Source organism: Sturnus vulgaris, chromosome 6 (genome assembly GCF_052056855.1).
Source record: "Sturnus vulgaris isolate bStuVul1 chromosome 6, bStuVul1.hap1, whole genome shotgun sequence".
Taxonomy (NCBI): Eukaryota; Metazoa; Chordata; class Aves; order Passeriformes; family Sturnidae; genus Sturnus; species Sturnus vulgaris.
Genome location: NC_142248.1, coordinates 15,631,361 through 15,658,414, shown reverse-complemented (window position 1 = coordinate 15,658,414; position 27,054 = coordinate 15,631,361). Strand labels below are relative to the sequence as shown.

The 27,054-nt window shown below is 38.7% G+C and overlaps 1 protein-coding gene across 1 annotated transcript in view; it reads left to right on the top strand.

The window, feature by feature from the left end:
• The first annotated feature begins 14,809 nt into the window (after positions 1-14,809).
• The window catches only part of PALS1 (protein associated with LIN7 1, MAGUK p55 family member), a 54,972-nt gene continuing 42,727 nt past the window's right edge, over positions 14,810-27,054 (top strand). Inside the window, exon 1 of the mRNA XM_014869438.2 lies at positions 14,810-14,910. The gene's annotated coding sequence lies outside the window, so the exon portion shown is untranslated. The remainder of the gene's footprint in view (positions 14,911-27,054) is intronic.

The following is a 27,054-nucleotide window of genomic DNA, read 5'->3' as shown; positions in this document are numbered from 1 at the left end:
TGCAGATTAGAGAAGGACAAAGATTTATGTTTTTATTTTCCCTTGTGAGACCCTACTCCTTCCTGTAGCGGCAGCTAGAACTGTTGTAGATGAAAAAAATATGGTTCTGTGCTACCTCGTTAAGGTTGTTAGCCACCAATAGCAGTTCAGCTAAATCAAAATCAAAGCCAGCCCTTTTTTGGCAATCTCTGCCAAGGGTAGGCAGATTCTCCTATCCTTGCAGGCAGTGTAACTACCCTCCCTGCCTGTCACCCAGCACTGGCCACTGCACAGCTCTGGCAACAGCCTACACTCCTACAATTCTGTATTTGCAGTGTGTCTAAAATATGTGAATTCTATTTACATGCTGTACCTCCACAGTGTTTTTCACAGGATTTCACTACCTCCCTTTGTGATAATTATGACATCCTTTGGTCTTACTTTGATTAATTAAATCTTGCATTGTTGATACACCTGCAGAATGTTAATTAATGAGCTGAGTCTCCCTTTTCAGGGTTCTTTATGATTTATTCCTGCTTTATTTATCAGACCTCATCTACTACAAAGAAGGCAGTTGCCCTAACCAATCAACCCGAGAAAATAGCTCCATCACTGATTCATTTACACTATAATAAAATTTATAAGTAACCTTTGATTTTTTTGCATACTGTGTCTCACATTTGGGAGGAGATTCTACTAGACATACAGAAATGTAATGCACTGTCCTCCCTCAAATTCCTTCTTAGGACACTTTTTCTCTGATGCCTGTCAAAACCAAGCCCTGACAATGGTACATAACATGTGATTTGATTATCAACTTAATCATGTGATTATACTTATCAACTTATTATTATCTTATTGTATTTTCTCATTTCTCTCTTTCTGTAATTTCATGTCTTACACATAAATTACCTGGAATATTTTTTCCAGTCTGCTTTAGTACAGCACTTAGAAGGATCCTGGTTCATTACCATTAACATCAGAGTAATGCTACAAAGACAGTGAATCATCAGAACAGCGTCTCTTCTATCGTGTTTACATTAGGAGAAATTAATGATAATAGCACTCAAGAGGTTTCTGACCACAGCAATCAGGTATCCAATGTTTTGAATTACACATGAAGAGTGATTTCCAATCATCCTTTATCCTTATTCAACTTCTTTCCCTTCTTTTCATTTATACATATTCCTGTTTCATTATTCCACATTCTCCTCTCTCCTCACCAACCCAGCAGATAAGCTCTAGGGCCACCAAACCAAAACACTGTGAAATCTATTGGGAGTGTCTTCTCTGATAGCTCTTATGGCAAATGTCAGCACTGATGGAGATTTTATTTTTTTGTTCAGGTTAATCAAAAACAGAACCCATTTGTCCACAACTGACCCAACTGTGTGATCACTGATCTTGGTGCTGTCAATCCCTGTTCACCAATGCATAATGTGATGCTAACAAGCCCATGTTCCCATAGGGAAGTATGACAAACTTCTGGAAACTCTCACAGCTGCCATCCCACATGAAATAGGTAGAACTTACCAGGTGAGTTAGCACCAAGAAGCATTCATTATTTCTTTGAGGATTAAATAAGAAATATAGATATAGTTCCCATTTCCATACACTGTTTTTCTTCTTTTAAGGGTAACTTTATTAATAGACCTTTTGATCCTGAGATGAAAGCCAGCTTCTCTGGGCCTCTACAGAGCTCGTATTTGCCCTGGCTCTTTGTCTCAGCACTAACACCATAAAGTTAGGACAAACAAACTTAAAACACACCTTTTGGCCCCACTCCAGTAATTCATTTCAGGCCAATGCTACCCACATTCATATAGATAGAAAATTACCACAAATACTTAATAAACCTTTTTCTAAATATATCAGAAGCTGAAAGCTGGTCACAAGATTGGGAATATAGGACTCTCAGGAAATAAGACAGTGGAATAAAGGCATTGTAGAGACAAGAATGCAGAGAATGTGAGAAAGTAAGTAAGGGAGTTATAAAATTTTCAGCTGATATTTTCCTGTTTCAACTATACTTACAGAACCACCATTCTTCTGTTGTCAAAGACTAGATCCTTTACCAGCTTCTGGTCATAAGCTGACTGGACATGAATGTCAGCTCCTGCATGTACAGCCATTGTCACTAGTGATTCAATACAATAAAGTCAAGATCCAGAACTAGAATCTCTTTTTTTTGTTGTTTTACAGAATAGATGTCTAATTTTTTCTAGTCATACTTCCAGTAGAGCTTCAATAGCTTGAAGTGTTGGCTGTTACTCACTATTGACTTTTCTACTTTAATGATCCTCCTTCACACACTTCTCCATTTTGCTAAGTCATGAAAATTTGAATGAGCTCTTGTTCAATTAACCTCCTTTTTTGTGCACATGATGTGTGGTCCTCCTTATAGCTGGAGTTTAAGTTTGGATTTTCTTTTCTATTATTACATCTTCCCTGTTCTCTTCCTGTTTAGACAAAAATCTTTCTGCACATAGGAGACTTACAGGTATCCCTACCTCAGCTACTTGAAAGAAGACAGAAAGATTTTAGTAGGGACCAGTGTCAAAATCTGGATGGGCAGAGAGCAAAGATCAGTTTCCAAATAGGAGCAAAATCAGAAGAGCAAAAGCACAGAGAACTAGGTATGTATGTTTGGAAAATAAATCTAATATATTTAATTTCTGCTGCTGTGTTTGAAAAATAAAATGTGTCCTATTTTTGACTTCAGAAAATACATTATTGCAAAACATTTGCAGGTTTACTGTAGAATACAGGTTGTAGTTTCTAGACTTTGGTTTCTTAGATAGATGTTCAGGGCTTTTGAAAGACCATTTCAGCAATAACCCATTGGGTTCACAAAGACGGGCAGTCAAGCAGAAGTGCGTGAATATTCAGTGACTGAAGTGCCAGTGCTCTCCTTGAATGCTGCAGGATCTGCATACACATAGCTTCAGTTTAGACTCCCAGTATGTGAAGGAATCAGATAGTGTGAGGCAGACTCAATGTTTCCTTTCTGCCCAAAATCAGCAGTATGTCCTGGCACCAGAAATCTGTCTTTTCTGTATCTCCTGCACTGCCATATGCACCCTGGCTCATGCAGAAAAGGAGCAGATTTTTTATTGGTGGTGTTGCACAAACTAGGCAAGCAGAAGTTAGATGGCAGAAGGAAATTAAAACTGTCTCTTACACGAGCAGCTGCACAACAGCAAAGAACAAAGCTTCACCACAATCACTTCTCAAGCTGCATCTATGCAGCAAGTGATGTGCTCAGATGTGTACTGTGTTCAATTGTGTCATATATAAGTACAGTCCATAACATTCAAATATCTCGTGTGCCTGCACCTGAAAACAAGGCTTACTACATCATTTACCAATACATGTTTCTACTGCAGACAGAAAAGAGATTAAAATAGCACCTATTTCATACTGATCTCAGTACATAATGACGTTATTAGGCTAAGGCTTATTCCTGAGTTTGTTGGCAATGGCATAATCCTTTCTCCTGCTTTTTTTAGGTCAAATACAATGAAGAAAGAGTGGGAAAAAAAATAGACTTCAGGTATGACAGTTTTTCTGATATTTACTCACTTCCCTATTGCTATTCCTAATTTAATAATAGATAAGAGAAGCTGAAACTTCATGAGTTGCAAGTTCTTCAGAACAAATTTTCCTATGTCTTCATTGCCAATAGATGAGCACTTGTTTGTCTATATTATTAGAAGATATCCTGTGCTCAATCCCTGCTGTGATTATATCTCACCCTCCAGGGTTCCGTGGCAGGTTTATTCTATAAAGGCCTTGCTGTTTCACTTGCTTGGCAGGTGGCAGCCATTGTAATTCCACTGCTAAACAGATAAAAACATGGGATGGTGGAAAGGCTGAGGAAGCTGCAGACCTATGCCAGTTCAAAGAGATAATGTTGGTCCATACCTCCTCTTCCAGTGTGATGTAAGGCTTTCCAAAACCCCTTGTCTGAGCTTGAATTTATCTCGAGATAGCATGCCTGCAGGTCCTCAAGCATGAGGTCCAGGCTCATGTTTCAAGCAGAATGTGGACATGTTTTGAAGTGCTCTCCATGAAGTCCTGTTAGGATTAGCATTAGCACCCTTTCTGACATCCTGCATTTCTGCACAAATCTCTACAGAATATCCATCTGGAACAAGTAGGCACCTAAAGAAAGCCTTCATTAATGTCCATAGTTCCCTTTGTTTATATTTCTCCATTTCTTGTCAGTGATTAAACACTGTTATCTATGCCTGCCAAGGAATGACAAAAACTGAAGCCACTTAGCTTATTGATGCCCCTTAATTTATGTCTAAACTCATCATCATTTTGCGTGTGACTGAATCAGTCTCTTGAACAAAAGTTTTAATGATCCTCCTTCACACACTTCTCCATTTTGCTAAGTCATGAAAACTTGAATGAGCTCTTGTTCAATCAACCTCCTTTTTTGTGCACATGCTGTTACTGTGTGGTCCTCCTTATAGCTGGACAGTGGCCTTTGTGGAGCTCATTGCCCTAATTGCCAGCTGGTGATCCTAAAGTGATCTGCATGACCTGGAGGAAAAGTACTTCAGTTTATGATGTGTTCTCATCTAACTGTTTTCTTAATTTTTCTGCGTGCTCACATCTTTTCATCCACACATCTATCTGTCTGAAGATCTTGTTGCTTCTCTCTCTACATACACCTTGGTACATTACTAATTTTTAATTTTCCATTGTTATGTTCTTTTTCACTCACCTCCTCTCTTAACAGCCATTCATTCAGAAATGGGGGTAATGCAGAGAGCAATGGGCCTCGAGGAGATATGTTAGTACATGCTCAAGAATTTCAGCACTCCATGAAATGGAGACAAATAATAATGTATTGTTTAATCAACAATAACCAATTTGTGCATTAGATTAATTATACTCTCATTTCAAATTAATTTCCTGCATTTTAAAATAATCTGTGACACATATATAGTGCCAAACACCTAAATTATATTTTACTAGTACTTAGTGCTACAATACTGCATTTCTTGTGATTTTATTGTAAAGACTGTAATATGAGAAGTAGTAAAGAAATCAGAATAGAAGTGCTTAATATATTTTCCTACTACACACATACCACCACAGTATCATTCAGACAAAAAAGCCTATCTTGACAAATACAGCATTTGAATTTGCTGCATTGAAGGAAGGGACCTGCCTATTTATTTCAATCACTTCTCCTCAAGAGTTTTGTCCTCATTTTCTGTCCAATGTAAACAATTTTAGATACTAATTTTGCAGTAATATTTTTTCGCTATATTTTCTATAGGGAAGGAAAAATAGGTGATGTATTGTATTCCAATTGTTATCTGTTACTGTCTTTGCATCTTTCTGTCTAACTGATCCTTCTTCACAGATGCTCACAGTTTTTCAGCTTTTCCTCTGATCAATTTTCCCATTCATTTTTTCTAGCTGTAGATTGCTATTTTTCTCACTTCTCACAATCCTTCAACTCTCCTCTGTACCTCTTTATAAATAGTACCTTCTTCCAAAGATATATTTCCCTTCTGTGCCCCTTCTTTTCCTTAAATTGTGTCCCTTCTTTTCCTTTAATTTCTTACCATGTTATCTCTCAGTCTGCATTCCACTATCAATTCCCAAATTTGCCATAGAGGTAAAGGCAGGGTGTGTTCTTCCTGGGTTTCTTAGAGCTGCAGACTCTGTTGTCTTTTCAACCTGCTGATCAGCTTTCAGTAAAGAATAAATAATGATCTTCACATATCCCCAGGCAGCTGAGAAGTATGACAATATCGGGACAACTCCTACCAGTCATGCAGAGGCTTTTCACACCTCTCAGGTGTTCTGCAAAGACTAACAATGATTTCTGCTGTGAGTTGAGTAGGTGAGATAGCTTGTAGGAGTGACTGAAGGAGAATAGCAGGGGAAAATAGCAGGGAAGAGATTGGGAAAAGGCCAGAGTTTGGAATACAGAGCACAAATTTTAGTAAACTTCCCCAAAAGGGAGCTCAATTCCTTCTGGTCAATCTTTATTCCTTCGTGATTCTTGGTCTGTGTTCATCTTACCTGTCCTATTCTCTCTTTCGATTCCTTGTGCTTCTTTTTATCTTTCATTTTCTACTTTACTGTGCTGTTTTCTGATACTTACTTGTGTTTCTTTTCAGGAAATCAAAAGAGTGGCAGTAAGTCAAGCAGACTGCTTTAAGTAACATCCTAGATTAAAGTTTCTAGTAAGAAAATAAAAGAATAAAGCAAAGCATCCTGGATATCAGATGCAGTTGGAACAAAGCAAAAAATGTACACATGGAAGAAAAAATCCCACTGCTGACTTAAATTCCATTCAAGACATCTTACTATAGTACAATTAAGTATTCCTGAAATACAAACTGTGTACTCCTCTTTTGTAGTTCACAACTAGCACAAACACCAATAAATTTGGTTCTTTTGCAGTGGCACCTACATTTGTCTAGTGACTGAAGCCAATATTTAGGGAGAGGACTTATAGATTGCAGCAGAAGGCAGAGAAATAGACACTTGAATTAACCTGACTGTGGCTTACACTTTCATGCTTCTCATTCAACCAACTTTCTGAACATTGCAGGGGGACAAGTGATAGAGAGAAATATAATACAGTGGCACAATATCCTAGTAACACAGGTTCTGTTTTTGCCACTGAACTATAAATATGGGCAAATCACTCTTCCTTTTCTTCCTTAGCTTCTTCATTTGTAGACTGAGAATAGACAAACATCGCTTGAAAATCCAAAATATTAATGAGAACCATTATATCAGGATTTGGTATTGTTGTTACTCTTACTATTATCTAGATGCTACAAACATTGCCATCCTACTGGAATACTATGAAGAATTTTTGACAGAACATACTTGCTGCATTATGGATCATTTAGCATCTGAGCACACTAAATTGCTGCTACCCTTGCTACCTGTCACTGGGACATCTCTGTGTGGTTCACAGCATGTGCAGTATTGCACTGGAGTTGTGAAGCATAAGTTCTGTACAAGCAGAGCAAAGCATAGGAGATGAGAGACTCATTATGCTTTCCTCCAAACGAGCACAGAGGACATACATAATTCACAATATCTGTAGAGACAAATGCCAGTCTAAAGTTCCTTGAGAATATAAATTAACTTAATACTCTTTGAGGGTAGCTCATGTGTAATCAGATTCTAATCCAGAATGCTGTAAGAAACTAGTGTGAAATTCAAATTCTTGATAGCACCCATACTGTGAAGAAGAGTGAAATTGCATTCAGTATAACTGGAAATGACAACATTATTTTCCATGCAGAAAAAAAAAATAATGCTAGATTCTCTTTATCAACAGAGCAAAGTAACACTTACTGATGAGGCAGTCCCAAAGAAAACGGTTGTAACAGGATATTTTCTGCTCAAGGTGCTTCTGCTCAAGTAATTACTTGGATGACACAAAATTTATGAAGTGCTGCTGTATGCTACAAAAACAAATTTAAAATGCTGCAAAAATACACATCAGTAACAGTATTTTCATGCTCATCAATGCACAGACTGGGTGCAGATGCTTACCATCTCTTCACACTAAACTTACACATTAGAAGTGAAGAAGATGAAAATTGTACAATGTTGGTAAATTCATTATATGGATTTTGAATATTCTTCTATAGAGTAAAGCTGTTTGTATTAATCAGAAATTATAATTTTGCTAACATAGAGGTAATAGCTATGGATGACTTCATGCCAAGATATGCTGCATATAATAACTAATAGAATGCAATAAATTTAAGATTTAATTAGGAATACCTCCCTCATAATACCATGTCTGGAGAAGCATTGCACACTGCCTACAATAATACATTTATTTGCATTCAAACAACCTGGATGGATGCAAACAACTGGGCCATCAGAAATCACTTTATCATAAGGAAAAATTTTGAATCCATCAAAATATAGAGATCAGATGCCAAGCATAGAGTGATTGCTCTCATGAGAAATGACATTAATGAGATATATTCTTTAGAATTCTGAGAGCTGAACTGTTGTTAAGAAAATGCATTTGCCCAAAATTACAAGCATGTCATAACTGATGATAAGCTGATGAGCCAGGACTGAAGAATTAATGAAATATTTCCACAAAAGGTTACTTTCTGCTGTAGTAAATGAGACAAAGGTGACCACAAAGCTCATGACATTTGTTCTGAAGTCATTAATTTGGCAAAGCAAAACCAGAATAACTACTCTTGAGCACTGTGTTTCTCCTGACTGACTGAACAGGTAGATATAGTCCTTTAACTACAGAAACCAGGATCGCTGAGAATATCCCGGGCTGACTTAAAACTGTCACTCACAAACCTTGGAGAGGCAGGGTGTGGCAAAGGACTGCTGTCTCATGCAAATGGAGCGACTATTCGGCCTCAGTTTACTGGAATCCCATCTAAAATGCTCTCAGGCAATGCTGCAAAGAATAAATAATGTCAGAGGATTGTGTTTCCCGGACTGCAACAGTGGGAAGAAGGACGAATTGCCTGCATTGCAAATGCAGTAAAAAATACCTCTTAACTGCTGTGCCTGGAGCAAAGAAAAATAACTCAGCATGGATACTTGCTGGGTTACATACCAAAACAGTCTTACACTGAGCTGATTCAGTAGACTGGTATGCAGTGCTGGCTCACCAAGCCAATACAGTCTATCAGCTCCATAAAAGAAAAATTAGAGCTGGGAGAATAACAGTCATTGAAGATCCTGCAAGCCTTAGAGCTACCAAGCATAATGGGTTTGACTACACTTTTTAGGAAATATTGCAAAATAGAGAAATATTCATGCAGTACATTCCAAAACAATTTTTGCAACTTTCTGGCAAAATGCAGATTCACAAAATGGTATGGAATTAGCACTGCAGTTTAGAGATTTATCCAAGGGTAATGAAGACCATCCATATAGCTCCACACAGCTATGTGGAAATGATTATTCTGTTAGTATCAAAACAACTTTTTCCTTCCTTAAAGACAATCGTGTAACTTCTACTGCTTTCTTAGACCAGCCTTGCTTATGGCATATGACACATATGCTGTAACATATGACAAGCATATCATGGTGCTAGCCTCCATAATTCACTATCACAAATCAAACAGCAATGCCTCCATTGCTCGAGGTGGTAAACGAAATCTATTGGCACCTTATAAGGAAGACATTATATTGGGATCAGCATGGACTTCTACAAAGGGGCTGCATGCCATACCTGAATTTCCTCTGTGCCATGAACTCCAGCTTCATAGCATGCGATGAAATAACATAAGAAGGATTTTTCTGAGCATGGTTCTCAAAGAAAAAAAAAGAAAAAAGGGTTGGTCTCAGTTTCAGAATATTTGCAATAAAACTTACTGAATTAGGGTTCCAAATACAGCAGATTTTGAGCAGCAATTCAAATGCTGGGGAGCAACAGACATGCTGGCTGGCAGTTAATTGCCCCAGATGTTGTTTATAATCTGCTGAAAGCAAACTGAAAAAACAGATGAATATTCAAGCAAAGGTTTTAAAAAGAACAATTTTGAAAGTGATTCTGCCTCATGCCATATTCAGACATCCATGTTGTTACAGGTACAGCACAGATTAGCCACAAATCTTCATGTGTCAGAAATTAAGAGAGGGGAGAGTTATCATACTGGGATGCACAAACTGAAAGTCTATACCAAAAAAGGCTCATAAATCATAGCATACAAGATTATTTCAGTGAAAACTTAGAAAAAGGGAACAAGGAGAATTATGATGTTGCTTGTGTATGTTTCACAGTGTCTTACAGCTGTCTTACTGTACATCTAGTTTACATTCAAGAGAAAGATTTACTGCATTTCAGGTTTATAGAAGAATATGTGAACTGTAGTATCACACTTTTGGGTGATAAATCTATAAACTCAAGCTTTACACTGCAGCACGATCAGATAGGAAGGTCTTGTCTTTAACATAATTATCATTACTATGCTGCCTTTCAGGAAAGACGATTGTACCTGGCAAGAATCTAAATCCCACAAATGTCTTATTTCAATAGAATTAACCACCTATTTTCCTTAGGTGGTATCAACCATTGAAACTTTTGTTCATTCTTTTTGTTGGTTCTTCTCTTATTTTCTCACAGAACCCTGAGCTATCTCATAGGTTGTTATTTCTTCATAAATAGAGGAAAAACAAGAATCAGCAAACTGATACAAAGAGGCAGATAACATAATCACTAATTAATTACTAAGGACAACTTAGTAGGGGAAATAGTGGAAGAAGGATAATTTTTATTGCCTGTTATTTTTTTTCTGGATAAAAAATAGTGCCCCAAACTGTTACACTAGCAACCTCACTTCCAGCTTTTATTTGGGGCACCTATCTTCTGGGAACCATTCTTATTTCTGGGCTTAAAACCCCACATTGAGATTTCAATAGTAATCCATATTTAAGATGTCTCCTCTGGAGATTAACCTTTTTCTGCAACTGAACTTCTGCTGGGTTTATGACCCTACTCATAAATATTATGACCTTACTTGGAGTTGTACAATTTTTTATCTGAAGGATTACAAGGAGTGGCAGAGGACACTAGAAAACAGAGGAAGATGTTTTGGCTACCCCGATGAAAGTGAATGCAGAATGAGGTTATTGAATAGGAAATAAGCAAAAGTTCTAGATGCTATCAAGGAGGAAAATATAACTGCATTTGAACCCTTGGTATTTGTTGTCCTGAACAATGAAAAATGTTGAAATGAAACTGGATTCCTGTACTAATTTCAAAATTCAGGGTTTCTGTTGCTGGGTTATGGAGACCAAGAATTCTACTCTTTTCTTCTTGTTTAATGCAGAATTTGGCTTATGGAGTTTTGTGTTTTGCACTCTTCTTCAAAACATTAGATACTGAACACAACCGGCCCTACACGTGGACTAGTGCTGCTGTTACATTTCTTCAGATGATTGGGGCATGTGTCTACTTAGAGTTAAAACAATCATCAGATTTGTAGTCAGGAGATGTAAGATTGCTGTAAATCAGACTGGAAAGCTCACTGGGAGATGCTGTCATTTCCCCAGCAACACAGGGAGAATATATAGACAAAGTCTGAGCAGGAGGAGCTCATTTTCATTCATATTCAGTTACAGGTGACATTTAAATGTGATTATCCAAGATATAAGCTATCAATATCTGAAGGCCAAGGGAAAAATCCCTGTGAAGTTCTCAGAGACAGGAGGAAAAAAGTCTTTTTCAATAGATGTCAGACATGAAAGAGAGATAAAAAGAAGAGTACACAATTTCTCAAAGCTGTGCAAGAATAAAAGATCAAGAAGAAAAGGGTAATGAAGATAATAAAAGAACTAACCAAACAAACAAACAGCAGAAAGGTCAAGGAAGAGAATGGAATATAGAGTTTAGCATCAGGCAGACAGGAATGCTTTAGGGATTGCATTAAAAAGTATTTTGGCAAATAAAGAGGGGTGACACCAGCTTGGAAAGGATCCAAGATGGAGTTAGAAGAGAAAGTACATCTGCTGTAGAACTGACGCTTGGTGAGTTTAGAGATAAAGAGTTTAGAGATAAAGGGGAGGAGAGTTATGGGGCAGACAGATGGGGATTACTTCTCCAACCCACTGACAAAAGCACTGTGGCCAGTGCAGCTCTTCTGACAGCATTGCTTTTTTGGACCTGTCTGTAGAACCATTCATAGACTGTAAAGCATAGATTTAGTTAAATAGTGACATTAAAAGGAATTTTTACTTGATCTTTTGGTGATTTTTCATTTCCCCTCCAGAGGGCAATGGTTTCAAAGAAAACACTTTGTTCTGTTAGGCTGATTCCTCAGCTTGAGTCAGAATTTATTTTTTCTCTGTTGTATTGATTGCAATCAGCCAGATTTAGATTGATTACAATTATATCTGCACCCTGCTGGCAAACAGTGACACTAAGTAATGTCAAATTCAATTCATCAAAGATGAACATTTTCTTTGTTAAAAAATATTTGTATGTGGAATGAATGCACTAATCTTAAAAAGAAAGTTCTGTAATAAAGTTGCCTAAATAAACTGGTTATGCAGCTGCAAGCATGCTTTAATGTTTCCATAATCCCAGATAGTAAAAACAAAGAAAAAAATGTCGCCTAAAATTAAAATGTTCAAAGATCCAAGCTCACAAAAGGTATCACTTGAATATTTCTCTTCAGTTCCTTCCTGCTTAAAGGTAGTAACTGAAAACTTTGAACAAGAGATGGAACAGAAAGCTTTATACTACTTTGGTAAGTAAGTTTCTCATTTCCTTTAAAAGCTGTCTTTGTAGATCCTCATATGAAAGATTAATCAGCTAAGACAAAACAAAGGAAGATTAAAAGCTTTGATCTTCCCAATCATCATTCCACTGTCATTCCTCATCCTCCCATTCAGCTTCTTTCTCTGTCTCTTTTCTTTTTAATTTGAAGATTTTGTTAAATTCAAGATAAAATGTTTATTTTCTCAGAGTAATTTTTGTGTTCTCAGCATACCGCCCAACAGCACCCACAAGGCAAAAGGAACCACAAGTGCTGTCTGTTAAAGTGATTCAAATAAGAAAGGTTATCTGGGTCTTTACAAATAATGCTGCTGATCCTGTGCTCTACTGTGAACCGTTTTCAGGTATGACAACTTCTTGGTCTGACAGAGTATTTTAATCTGTTGGATAGAATTAGCCAAGCACACCTCATTCAAGTACCATTTGAATGGATTTGCCAGCTGGGCACAGGCTAATATTAGGGTTTCTGAAAGCCAGAGGGAGGAGATTGGTTACCAAAGAAACAAACAGATCTTTAAGCAGATATATCCAAGAGATATCCCAAGCTCAGTCTTAACCTGGTCTGGTAACCCGTTCTGGCAAAGAAATAAAACTTCAGCTACAGGTACAAGACATTAAAAGTGGGAAATGGAAATTCTAGAACTGATGAGAATCCTCCTTTATTTTATGACAAAATTATACACCATATTGAAGAAAATTCCCTTATCCTGGTTTAAAAACTAGCTATTAGGCAACATGCAAATTGGAGGCAATGAGATTTTCTGTGGAAAGGAACTGCAAATGCTACCAGCTGAAGGAAACTCTAAGCAGAATTTGTGGCTTTTTTTGTCTGACCATCCCAACTTTGGATGTAGAAGAGAGTTAAACAGTGAACAGAAAACTGATGAACCTACTTATTTTTTGCAGTCATATCTTCTAGGCAAGTATCAGATTTTGAAAACATCCTTTGATTCTTAGGTCCTTTGTCAAAGTCCTTTGTTAAAAAAGGGTTCATGTGAACTTTCATGAGCCATGTTCATATGAAGGTGAGAAGAACCATGCATGGTGCTGCTCAGCCACGAATTACCAGTGTCATGGTTTCCCTTTCTTTTTTATTTCCCAAGTAAATAATTCTGCAGTCCACTAACATCTGTATTTCCTGCAGTGCTCCAATTTGTGTTCACAAAGCCCCTCATTATTGATCAGAGTAGATGTTAAATGCACTTACAAGGCATTGCTGCTCTGGGGAGTTTGAGCCACAATGTGAAAAGGTTAAAGGCTTTCAGACTTCCCTCTGCATGTAACTGGGCAGGACATACCTTAGTATCTTAAGCCTTTTCACACAATAAGAAAAAACATAAGAATGTTATTTTGGGACTTATAAAATTAATCTTTGTGTCGCAGTGTTTAGAATAGATCCAAAAGAAAATATTATATATAGGGTGCTATTATAGAAAGTGTGGATTTCACTGTGAAGAATGATAGAGTTAAATGACACATTTATATATGGTTAAACTGAAGCAAGGAGAGATGGACTAAAGAAGGTATGTCTTTAGAATTTGTTAGTTATCTAAGAAAGCCTTTTTTAGTAGTCTGGTTACACAGAACATTTCTTCTAATGCCTTGAGCAATGACCTAGGCAGGCTAGCCTGAAAAACCAGGGAAGTGAGTGCAGTTTGCAGCTCAAAGTCAAACTTAACTGCAGCACACTGAAAATAAATTTCCATGTTCCTGAAAAACACAGCCATAGATACAAACAACCCGGTAAAACTACGTGTAACCTCCTTTTTTCTTCACTTTTCCAGACAGTGTGTTATGGGTGCTTTCTGTGCCTCAGCCTCCCAGAGGCAGACTGGACTCTGGAAGAGATTAAATACTTTTTTCCCCGCACACGCTCCAGCCTGGCTGGGACATCCAAGCTTGGGCTGAGGATGCGGCAGCAGCAGCAGGAGAAGGGGGGGATGCCGAGAAGGACGGAGCAGAGGGGCTGCAGTGGCCTGGGCACAGCAGAGCTGCAGCGGGCGGGGGCGGCAGCTGGGGGTGGGCGAGGGGCCAGGCAGGCGAGCCCGGTCCGCTCGGGGCACAGCTCCTGTGCTGGTCCCGCTCGGGGCCGCAGAGAAAGCCGTGGTAGAGAGATGGGACATGACGGCGGGAATGGACTGAACTGAAACGGGCTGCCCAGGGAGGCGGTGGAGTCACCGTCCCTTCATGTGTTTAAGGCTAGACTGGCCGTGGCACTCAATGCCAGGGTCCAGCTGACAAGGTGGTGTTCGGTCATAGGTTGGACTCGATGATCTCAGAGGTCTTTTCCAACCGGCTCGATTCCGTGGTTCTGCGAGGAAGGAAACACAGAAGCAGTGCCACGTCTCACGTGTGCACTCCACCTGACGACAGCCCCATCCCGGCTACCCCGACCGCCGCCGAGGCCTCCGGGGGCAGCGCCGCGCTCCCCGCCCGGCTGGGGCGGCCGTGGGGCGGCCCCGCGCCTGCGCGGCGGGGCGGGGCGGTGGCGCTGGGGCGGGCGCGGGGCCGGGCCGGGCCGCGCTGGGCGGCGGCTGCGCAGCGCTGCGGGGGCTGTGGCCGGGCGGCTCCGCGGGCTGGGCGCGGGGACGCCGCGGGACGCCGGAGACTCTGACTTCCAGCCGGCGGCCGGGCCGGAGCGTGTCAGCGGCGGCAAGAGACGGACGGTGAGCGGAGCGCCCGTGCTCGGCGTGCAACAGGTCCCTCCGCGGAGCCGCGAGTCTCGGCTGGCCGGAGCCTCCCCCGCGGCCACGGCGCCCGCGCAGGCCCGGGGGTCCGGCCGGGCCGAGGCCGGGCGGGACGGCGGGACATAGCCGGGCTCGGCGGCTCTCGGGACTCGGCGCGGTGCCCGCACCCCGCTGGCGGTGGCCCGGGCTGTACCCTGGCCGCGGGTCCGGCCGGGCGGGGCGGCCCCGGCCGCGGCGGCTACAGGTGCCGGCGGCGCTGCCGGGAGCGCGGGGGCCTCCCGAGAGCGGCTCCTGCGGCTTCCCTCCCGCCCGCTCTTGGGGGGCCTCCCGGGAGCTTAGGCCCAGGAGTTGTAAGGAAACCTCCCGCACTCGGCTGGGTGCTCTCTCTGACCCCTTGTAGTGGGCTGTGTACGTGTTTAAACAAGGAGGGGGGAACTTTAGGCCCCCCTCCCGAGCACTTCTGATTCTCTGGCAGCTCTGTGTTTGGAACTGATTCCTCTGTGAAGTTTTCGCTTCGGAGTGAAGCTTTGCGGGGCTAAGTTAAAGCAGGTTGAACATGAGCGACTTGCAGTGTGTTTTACAATGGGCAGTAGTTAGCGCATATCCCGGCTGGAGCCGCTCCGTTTTCCGAGAGCTGTCGTGGTAATGCTCTTGCGGTGCTGCCCTTTCCTAGCGGAGGGATCGAGGTTGTGTGGTGGGAGAGAGAGAGACACACTACAGCCAGGCAACAAAGAACGCGGGGACTGTGAGCTTGGTGAGACAGACCGCGTGAGAAAATTAAATTAACTTGTATTTGACCTTACTGAAGAATATTTGTATATAAACAGAGGCTGTCTGAAATAACGATATTCTTAGATGTCTCACATGGGACAGATCCACAGAAAATAACTTCATGAGGACTATTAAAAGGGGTAAATATAAATTAGTGCTGTGAGGGTATTTTCTTTTTAAAATAAAGCCTCTATTGGAATTATTTAGGCGTGGACTATATCTATATCCATAGCTCACTTAGTAGAGCAAAATACTTTCATTCTAGATATGTGATGATACATCGCTGACTGCAGTCAGACTTCTAACAAGTGATGGTGATCTTCCATGTGTTTTCTGCTTCTGTGTTCAGTTTCCTATGCCTTAAAAGGATCTCTGTCCTTTTAGAGGATTGAGGTGTTTTTCATGAATTTGTGAAAAAATAAGATCTCTTTGTATTGTCTTTAGACATCTGAGTCTGCAAGCTCTTAGTTTTAATCTGTTGTCCGAATTTTCACAGTACATACTTTTTCTTATCATATTAGAGCTGTTACTACAAATCTGAATGCCGAACACTTTATAGTCAGGGTTGATTATACATACGTAAAGTCTTTTCCAACATGCTGTGCTTAAAAAAATTCAGTATTTTACGTATTAAAAGCTTAGCTAATGGTTAGTATTGTAGACACTTTTAACAAGATGTCAAAAATATTATAGCATTTTGAAGCAGTGTTGTAAAATGTTACATTTAATTATCATTACTGTTAATAAAGTAATAGAGGTTTAAACGTTAGTCTATGATCACTAAACTCTTTTTAAAGTATTTTTTTCAGAGTTTACGTTCTTCCGGTGTGTGTCATATTGCCTTGCAATGTGTGGAATAACAGTGGATGGTGATTTTTTTCTGTATAGAATTAGCTGATGGTAAAGACTATAAATTTAGTTAGTTTTTATTAAATTTCTTCTCAGAAGTTCTGAACTTAGAAATGTGCATCAAAATATTTCTTCAGAAGACTGATTTATCTGGCTTAGGTATCTTCAGGAGTTACTTATGATCTTTGAGGGGTGACAGGCGTCTTTCAGTACCACAGCAGTACTTGATATAGAAAATGCAGTGCAGAGGTTGGGATTCATACCAAGAGTTATGAACACAGAAAACTTAATGTAGTCTGAAGTTCACGTGCATCCATTGGTTGTCCCTTGTTTACAATAAAATAATTACATTTGTTGTAATAAAATGATTACATTTTCCTAATACTTCATTTGCTGTTTTAATTAAAGTCTTCTGCTATACTTAAAAGTTGCAGGCTTTTAAAAAACCTGCAGCATTTTTAGATGCAAATTCTATTGTGATGTCTCTTCAAAGATTGGATCAGATGCTAACAGTTTTAACTGTTTCAGCTACTGTTTTTTCCCTATTTGTACTTTGAAGTGCATTCCTTTTACAGTGTTAGGCTTTTCTAATGCTGAAGGCTAAAATTTCAAACAGTGGGCTACTTCCTAGATAGCAGGATTTGTATTTGTATTCACGTGCCGTGTTTAAAATTTTTAAATGTTTAGCTACCGACATTTTTTAAGTACTTTCTGAGGCAGTGTTGCAGAAATTCTCGACATTACGGTATTTGGAAGACTAATTACTGCCTTGGTCATGCATTTGGAAACCTCAAGACTTTTTGTAAATATTAATTAAATACTGCTCTATTGTTTTCTTTTTATTAGTGGGCAAAGAGAGGCATTTGTGTATTTGAAAAGGTTTGCATATGTCCGTGATAGAAAACTCGGTGGAAACAATTAAGGTGGAGGTTTAAAATCAGGTCTGCTGGCAGAATTGCTGTTCTAGTGTAGTTATCTACCTTGGAGCTTTCTTCAATACAGCAGTTCAGACAACAGGGACACTTTAAGTACACATTCTCTTTCCTGCACCCCCAGTACAGCTAGACAAGCTATACGCAATGTCTGAAGTGTAGTCCAAGCTAAAGTATGAAGCAGAAGAAAGAGGAAATGATAACTAATTAAGTTTATATCTCATACTATTTTAAAGTAAGCTTTTGGGTTTGTTTATTTTTGTTTTTTTTTAACGGGAGATGATCAGCTGTGTATGTCTCTTGGTAAAGATTTGTTTTGTAATGCTGAGGTGTCTAATTGCACACTAACACATAGCTGTGTGGGAAGACAAAAATGTAACTCTCAAAGCTTGCATCACTTAAATTAGAAAGCAAACACAGATACCATCAGTAAGGCACACTTCTAAAAGGAATGCCCCAATTCAGTGAAGAAAGACCTAATCTTGCTCACTTGTCTTTTGGCAGAAAAAGGATGTAGTGCTGCATTTCTTTAAAGATGTGGAAATGGTTTGAGTACCTACCCAGCATATTGAGATTTGGGTTCAAAACCTATTCTTTAGAGAAGCTGACAGTTCCCAAAAAGAATGACTTAACTGCCAGACAAGTGGGTGTTTTGGTTTGGTTCTTGAGGAGTGATGGTCACTTAGGAAGGGAGTGAATATGTAGCCCAGAGACTGGCTTGATCAAGTACAAAATAATGATATGGATTCAGGTCTCCTTTCCTTCTTACAAACAAAGTATGAAAGAGTAAAGGAAAGGGATTTTTCTTGGGGGTGCTTTTTTTTCCCTAACATGGCGTAAAATTTTGAAGACTTAAATCTCTGATCTTTATGTTTGTTCTTATCTGATTCGACCAGTTCCCACTCAAGTTGAATATTAGATATTTGAACAGTACCTGTAATGTGTCCTTTTCATTTTAGAGCAGGTCTTGGCTGTTTATCTGTGAATATGAAGTCTAGTAGGTGGCATGGTATTTAGGTTCCCTTGTGGGTCTACTTCTGCTTTCTTCTAAGACACCAAATAATTAGATATAGAAACGAAATTGTTTCAACATACCTGTGATTATTATCTGTTACAATCGGTCTGGTCAGTGCCTTGCGTTTCCTTAAATGATTTGCCTGTTGCATCATGTATCTGTTCTGGTTGACCATAATTGTTTTCTAAAGAAAAAATAACGAACAAGAAATACCTAATAGATTTTGTTTGAACATTTTTAATACTTGATTTTGCCTTTAGTGTTATATTTTTGAAATTTTAATTCTGTGGTTAGAGAAGAGGCTTGACTGGTGATACATGTGACAATACTGCTCATGGTCTTTAGTGTCTGAATTTGCTATAATTTATCAGCATAGACAGTAAACGTCTCATGTCCTGCAGAGGTCTAACAAAAGAATGGATGTTAAATAGAAAATCTGTCAAAATACAGCTTTTCTTAAGAAATAAGATAAAAACCAAACCATAATTTTTGTTCTTGCATCGGGACGCATCTTCTGGGGAAACTGTTTTAGGTTATGCTTGGTTACTTGGCCATAACACATAATTCAGAAGGCTCTCAAATGGGGGAGTTTTTTTCAAAAAAAAAAAAAAAAAAAAGCGGCGAGGAGGGAAAGCAGTTTAAAACCAGGCATGATTTCTGGCAAGGATATATTAAAAGTGATAAGACAGCTAAGTGGTCCTTTACAAAAGGTATTCGGGGCACTCAAGTGTGGTAAAAGTCAGTATGTTAGCATCTGAATCAACTGAAGAGTCAGTATGAATTGTCATGTGTGAAGTTATTCAGTGGTTTCTTCAAGCTCTCTAGAAAGCTGATTTCAGTAAAACCATAAACCTTTGATAACTGGGAAGTGCCAGTGCAACCTCAGCATCTGCTCTTTGACCTGATGATGGTACTGGGAGGTGGCTGGTATGCATTCCGAGTCTGTTTCCAAGGATAAGTGTATATTTTTAAAGACAGGAAGGAGAGGCTGGAAAAGTATTCATTTAGGTACCAGTAGTGTTGAGTGGAGTTCTGAGTACAAACGTGTGAATTCAAAGGACAATGTATGCTAGTGCCTGAAAGAGTCACTTCGCATTTTAACAGTATATTGTGAAGAATATGTGAGCTGTTAGCTGTGTGATGTCACAGGAGTGACTTGTGATTAATGAAGTGTGTATTAAAGAGGAATAAAACTTTAAAGAGTTTATTTGAAGGTATATAAAATATAACTGGCATGATGTCACGGTAAAAACACCATGGAGAGAAATTACTTAGCTTTTGAGGTTTTTTTGGGGCCAGAGTTTGATCTCTGGGTGGCAGAGAGATCAGCAGGGTCAGCTCTCACCTGAACATTCAAGTGTAAACCCAAGTGTTTTCTTAACTGGGGTGATCTTTGCAGTTAAGGTCAATGGAGGTGGTATGATTTGGTAATTCCTTTGCTATTAATCACCTATTTAGAAACTATTTTAGTGTGGCAGAGGAGAAACTAGGGAGGGAAGCAGGTTTGTCTGCATGGTGTTTGTGGTACTGTGTTAAATTCTTTAGTATCACAGATACCATGGCAACTTTTTCTTTAGAATGTATATAAAGCTAATGCCTCACCTTAATACCACATCATGCAGTGTTCCTGCAATGTTGTGGTTGAGAGCTTGTGATAGCCCTTGTTTGTCTTGTTTTATCAAATTGCCATTTACTTGTCAGCTACTGTTAATGAAACTTTAGAGAGAGTAATTAAAGGTTAATTCAGTTTACCTTGGCCAAGATAATTGAAGTTGCTTTTATAGAAAAAACTATGTCACAGATAACTGCATTGTGCATTGTAGAAAACTGCAAGTCTTCTATTGGCTAAGGGAGCATGTTGCTAATTCCTCAGGTATGTCTTATTATCTAAATGTTCTCTCATCTCTGAAAGCAAAGCTCAAGCCTTTGAGTTAAGCATTGAGATTTGAAACAGGTGAGGGTTTGGATTGCATAGGTTTGTCTTATATAGATTGTATTTCTTACAAATGTATATCATTGTTTTCAGAGAGCAAATCTCTTCCCAATGTCTGAAAGGCCATGTGATGTCAGCAGAGAAACTTAGTCCTTCCTTACTGGGACAGTGTAGCATTAGTGGATGTCACGTGCTTTCGCAGAATCAGTTCCTGTAGGATCAAGTGGTGATGGAATTGCTTAGTGCCACTATACAATGACATTTACATTTTGTTTGAATGGTATTAGAAGTCCTCAAACGCAGGAGAGAAGGAAATTGGAAATGGAGCAGGGTATATGTATTTAAAGGTGGTGATTGTTGTTGTACAAGAGTTAAAACCAACATGAACCAAGCTCTTACCATTTAATTTTGTTTCAGTAATCAAGATATGTTCTAAATTAGTAACCTAATTACTTACAAGCAGGAATTAGCACAGTGTCTTAGTGTAAAGTGAGGTAAAAGCTGATCAGCTCAACATTGTCTTCTTGGACTGACTAACTAAAATGACTTGCAAGCCACATGGTATTGGTTTTGTTTTTGACAGGTGGAATAGTCTGTTCCACATTTATTTTTTTAAAGAGCATAAACAGCACTAAAAATCCATTTGAGCCTAAGTTCTTGTTAGATTTGTAGACTCTTTCAATGGAATTACCAATTTAATTATTTCCTGTTCAGAGAATATTAACTTAGTGTGTGTTGTGATCTTCTCTCAAGATTTTAACTATTGTCATCAACCATTTCCTGGTGAAGTGTGTTTGCTTCAAGCTGATACAATGAAGGCTAGCTAGAACTCTGAAGAGGCAAGTTGCTTGGCTTCAGTGGAAAGAAGAGAGCAGCAGTTTGAGGATTCTGCAGTCAGGTAGACACTTTTCTGCTTTTCAGCTTACTTAGATTTCTTATTTCTTCATTAGCTCATCAAGCAAGATGTAAATAGTAAGAACTGAAAGTGTATCCCAAGAAAACATGGGAATCAAAAAAGTAAATGTCACTTGTACTTCCTTCCAGAGGGAATACTGTGGATGATTTTAAGATAACAGGCAAAGAGCTATTCAGCTAAAGTCCGATTATTTTTGCATATTTTGTTGGTCATTCATTTCTTTAGGCTTTTGTTAAATTTGAAGTAAGAAGCCAGAATGAAGTGCAATGGAGAGTTATTTTTTCTTGACTGGAAAAAGAGAACCCAGCATCTAATACTATATTTTGAAGCAGCAGTGAAGAGTTGGTTTTGGCTTATAGCTTATGAAGTTACTTTTAGGTTAAATGTTATTATTTTGTGTCTATTTTATTTAGACCAATATACTTATTGCTATGAGGGATTAATCTTAGGATAATTTTGAAGAGTCATGATATATTGTTTTTCCATAGATCTTTCCCAATTTAATGTGGACTTATATTTCTGAGCATGCTTTTTTGGTCCCTTGTTCATCTTCTTGCATTCTTTCCTCCTGCAGACCTTCAAACATGAGTCTTTCCATTTATTCTCTCTGAATAGGCAAGATGGACAAAACTGGGAAGGAAGCAAAGATTCTGTGTGTTGGATCACACCACTTCTCTTTGTTTTAAGAGGAAGGACAAGTGACATTTACTTTGTCAATTTCTACCTTTTCCTGGGATGCACCATCTGAAATTTGTCCTATAAAAATGTGGTGGGTTATCTCAACTAGATGCTGTGCACTGGGCTATAAGATTGTAAAGAGTTAATTTTTTGCTTGGTTTGGTTTCAAAGAGTGGGGGGACTGAAGAATTGGCATAACTCAATAATATTAACAAAACAATACTACAACAATATAATAATGCCTTAACTGTGGGCTCCTTTCTACTAAAATGTCGTTTATGATTCTAGGTTAATGGATCAGTTTTGATCAGCAGTAAGCCCCCTGATAAAAATTTATCTGTATGATGCTGAACTTGGAATCTGTATGATGTACTTGTTTGAGAAAGCAGCCTTAGAAATTAAATACCTCAATTAAAGTTGAGATGGGATGATCTGCAGAAATTAAATTAGGCCTGCTTATAATGTACCAACCTCTTTTTGAAGCCTTCTGTAGTAGGAAAGTATTAAGCGTTTGCATATATGTTTTTAAAAATTTAACAACTTGAGTTGCACACTTGGATTTATATATACTTTATCCTCTAAACCAGTTTTTGACCTCTGTTGGTGAGAACTTCATACAATATCTTCTTATGTCAATATTTTTGAAGCCTTTTCTATACAAATATTTAATGAATGCAGCTGCATACCTAAATGGTTGGGTAGTAAATGTAGGCTGGTTTGTGTTCCCTCTTAAGTGCATACTCTTGTCAAGTCTTAGAAAGATATTTAATGCTTTTCATTTGATAATATGTGTGTTAGTGCTCCCTAAAACTTACGTAGTTGGGACTTCCTGTGGTAATTAAAATTCCATACAAATCTTTAGTTCTTGATTTTTTTAAAGCTAATTTGAAATTGAGTATTCAGCCTTTAAAGTACTTAACATGATTAATCAGTGCCTGTTAAACTTAATTGCAAATTGTTTAACAGTTCACATTGCACTTCTTACACTTTCTGGTGAGATTGTGTTTTTTATTCTTGGTTGGATTTGTGGTGGTTTGTACAGATGATTCCTTCTACTTTAGAAGAAATTTAGATTGCAGCTACAGCTCTGAGAAATCTTAGATTTTGTGATGTCAGTTTTTTGCCTTTTCCTGCTCAATTCCTCTGCTGTAGTTCATGTGCAGAATTAACAAGTGCTTGTTCCTCCATGGTTCATGGTGTGGTATCTGAGCCAGATCACCATGCCAGTCTTAGCAATGAAGTGGCTGAGGTGGCAGCACATGTTCCCTCCTGACAATTCTACTTTTGGGATCAATGACTTCTGATGGGAGCAGTCTACAGCTGAGGATAGTAACTTAATCTGCTGCAACAAGATTTGCTAGAGCTTCTCTATCAGCATCTTTAATTTAAGCTTGCTGTTCTTTTAGTTCAGCTTCATATGAAGCCTTATTTTTTTCTTTATTTGGGAAAAACATCCACAAAGAGAAATAATAAATGACCTTATTTTATGATCTCTTCACAACAAATTCCATGTTAAACTTGTGACTTCTACTTTGAGAAGTCCATAAGTAGCATATTAGTGCTGACCATTACACCATTTCATGTATCACAGATTGATATCTTGTTATTTTAGTATATGCATACAGATATATTTCTGAACATTTTTGTTTAGCAGGTAAACCATGCAGAAATGCAGTGCATCATTTTAATATTCAGAACCACAGGGTATACAGAACCAGTGGTAAAATGTGTAAGACGTGTTACTCTTAAACTGAAATGTTGTGTATGGGAGCTATGTGAATGGGTGCTCTAAAGTTTAGAGGAGTAAGAAAGCATTAAAAGTACGTTTATGGGTTTAGCTTGCTAAAACTGCAAGTTCTCTAATAAATGCCCCTTGTTTGTATTCAGAATTCCGGAACTGGTCTTGAAAGAGTATAGGTGCATACTTAGAATTATTTGAGTTAGTGGAGCATGAAGGTATTCATAAATCTCACTGACCTCAACTAATAGATTCTGATCTCAGTATCTAATTTGTTACATGTTTTCTTTTCTCTAATTCAGCATATTTTTAATCTGTGAAGGATAAATAAATATATGGAAGTAATACTAATTTTTTTCATAAAAATCATCAAGAACAAGGTTATGAATGCCGATTCTCTTGGAAGTTCTCTAGATAAATCTGACTAAAGAGTTTTTTAGTATAAAATGTGAGCTGGCTTCAGGTGGAAAATGTATCTCAGACAGGTATCTTCCAATGAATTGGTCAATTGGAAAAAGGCATGTGAAGCTTTTGGTTCAAGTTTCAAATTGCCTGGAAGTGATGGGCCACCTGCGGGATGCCTAAAACTTACCAAGCCATATCATACCTAAACCTTTCTGTTTTTGCTTTCTTATTTCTGCTTTGCAAAAATGAGTTTTGTTATGGCAGGCATTGTAGCCTTGGTAGTGCTGGAACAAAATTCTCTGCCTGCATTGCTGAGATGACATGCAGTCCGTGGGGACCAAAGAACTACAGCTACACTCAAATACTTTAAGTGGGATATTATTAACAGAATGTCTCTGTTAAAGAGATATGTCATAAGGATAAAATCATTGATTTGATTTTAAAAGTTCTAAATTTCTGCAGTTTTGAAGCAAAAATCACAGATTTGACTTGAAAAAAATTGAATTTGTTATTGTAAATACTTGGTTTCCTGTCTAATTAGTCTATGCTTTCCACTGATAATTGTCAATGGCTGCTGCATTGATTGTTATTAAATTTTCAAATGGATTTATAGCCCAACCTAAACTGCATTGTAGTGTTTGAAGTGACAAAACAGAAATAATGAATAACAGGTAGTGTACATCCCAAAATTAGTTTGTTTCCTTAGTAGCTGATGGAAAAAAGTAACAAAGTGTAGAAATTTCATCAAGACTCTCTGAAAATCAGATATACCTTGTCTGATTTGCCTCACTTACACTGTGGGTTAATTTAGCACTAAGAATTAAACCCAGAATTGCTAGTTGGTTGTTCTGAGTACAGAATCCTTAGAATAAGCTGAGTTGGAAGGGACCCACAAGGATCATCAAGTGCAACTCCTGGCCTTCACAGGACTCTCCAAGAGTCACACCCTGTGCCTGAGAGCATTGACCAAACACTGCTTGAACTCTCTCAGGCTGGTGCTGTGACCACTTCCCTGGGGCTTGTTCCAGTGCCCAAACACCTTTGGGGCAGAAGAACCTTTTCCTAATATTCAGCCTAAACCTCCCCTGACAAAGCTTCGTGCCATTCCCTCGGGTTCTTCACTGGTGACCAGAGAAGAGATTGGTACCTGCCCTTCTGAGTAATTGCCATGTGAACAGTGTTGCAGCTCTTATTCAGGAGCTCAGTATTTTTCTGATGTTATTTGAAGAAGTGGCTGTTGCTCTTTATGCTTTGGTTCCAGACAGAATAGTAAAGTCACTGAAGTGTTCCTGGCTTGTTTGGAAAAAGTATCTGGGTGGTTTTGGTCTGATTGGTTCTACCACCTCTGAAAAATTCTTATTATTAAATGCTTCCTTAGGACAAGAACCTGTGTTCTCACTGTGCAAAACTATAAAAGGTAATCTTACAACCTTGCTTTTGTTTCCTAGTATCGCACAGAGTGCATGTAACAAGTGCTCAGAAGGGGTTCTGAAAAAGAAATGCAGAGCTGTTAGTGAAAAACCTCTGTCTCTGAGGCATTAGGACAATATGAGAGGAACTGCTTTCAAGTAAGAGACTGGTGCTGTTCAGAGTGTATCTGCTGGGTTAGAGGTTGGGCTAACCTATTGGACTTTTTAGAAAACTAATACTGCTTCACATTTCTGCTAACCTCTTATGAGGAGCTCTAAGCCACAAAAGATTTGCTTTTGTACTTCTGACAAATGGAAAATATAAAACTAAAGTTCTCGCACTTTCTTATTATAACAAAATCTTTCCCAAACTGATTTTACTTGCCTTGTACATGGCATTTCAAATCTCAGTTAAAATTCTTTGCTAAAACTATTTTCAGTCTACCAGACTTTGCCTGCAAGACCATATTCAGTGGCTTCACAATTAGATTCTTTGGTGTCTGTAGAAACAACAGTCACACATTCTAGTGAATAAACAAGGAATTCAAAGTTGGTGCCCAGACAAAACCTGTCACCTGGCCAGGACCCTGCAGAGCCCTACTGCCCAATGCACTGGCATGCCAGGGAGGGAGCAATCTGTTTTCAGAGAGCCCTGTTCTCTTTACTTGCAATTAAAATGCAGGTGCCTGAGCTAATAAGCTGTCAAGAACTTGGAGTGCCTAGTTAGTACAGCAGAAACAGAAATTAAATTTATCATGGTTTATTAATTTTAGGCCACTGCTGTTTGCGCTGGACCCAAAAGCTTCACCAGGTCACTTGATTTTAGTCCTCTAAACCTGCATCTGCAGGCTTTGCTGTTATGCAAAGTTTCCCAGTCTCTTACTGCTTAATGGGAATATTGATAAAATATTTCTATTTCAAATTTAAAATGTATTTTGTTTCAGGCATTATATTGAATGCTCCTTTGAAAATTGTGCTAGAAGACTGTTCTTAATTTACCTGTGGTCATGTCAGTCCTCCTTATTGTACTCTTGGCTCTGTGGTGAAAAAAATTTACTGAGGTCTTGACATCCCTCCCATTGATTTGGGGGATGAAGGGATCTAGCAATATTGCCCGTATAATGCTATTTAGCTGCTATAGCTGTGTGGTAGCTTGACTAAAATTATATTCTTTTATTTGCATGTCTTTTCCAGTTCATGTAACTATTTGGTTAGTTTTGTGCACTGCCCTTAATAGAGTCTTAATGACTTCTGTAAGCAAACCACTTTTTTGCACTTAACTTTTGTCAAATAGTCATTTAATTAAAAATGCATGATTTAGCTCCTGTAGGCTGTTCCTTATCTGTACATCTCTTTGTGTATTTCTTTTGTTTCATGTGTAAGTCATGTCATGTCTCTCTAATTTACACTACTGGTCTTTAGACCCTACTGATTCTTTTAAGAAGATGAGCAAAACCCGTTCTGGGTGAATGGTCTA